The sequence below is a fragment of the Papilio polytes genome, unplaced genomic scaffold, assembly GCF_000836215.1.
Source record: "Papilio polytes unplaced genomic scaffold, Ppol_1.0 DF823901.1, whole genome shotgun sequence".
NCBI classification, from domain to species: domain Eukaryota; kingdom Metazoa; phylum Arthropoda; class Insecta; order Lepidoptera; family Papilionidae; genus Papilio; species Papilio polytes.
In genome coordinates, this window is record NW_013525303.1 from 1,016,492 (window position 1) to 1,016,755 (window position 264).

Genomic DNA, 264 nt, shown 5'->3' on the forward strand with positions numbered 1-264 from the left:
AAACATTTAATGGCAACTTTTCTTTTTAAAAATTACATCACAGATATAAAACTATATTACATTTACAAAATAATATTAAGATTAACGGAGGCGAACACCTTTGACTAAACTATCGTACAACTGTTGTGTCGATTTAAAGCCAATTCAACTGTTTAGTTGCACGACTAAATATGTACCAAAAAGCTCATAGAAATCAAAGCGCGACTAAACAATTGTGCGATTGCTTAGTCAATGATGTGAACGCTGTAAGACAACCTCTAAAAT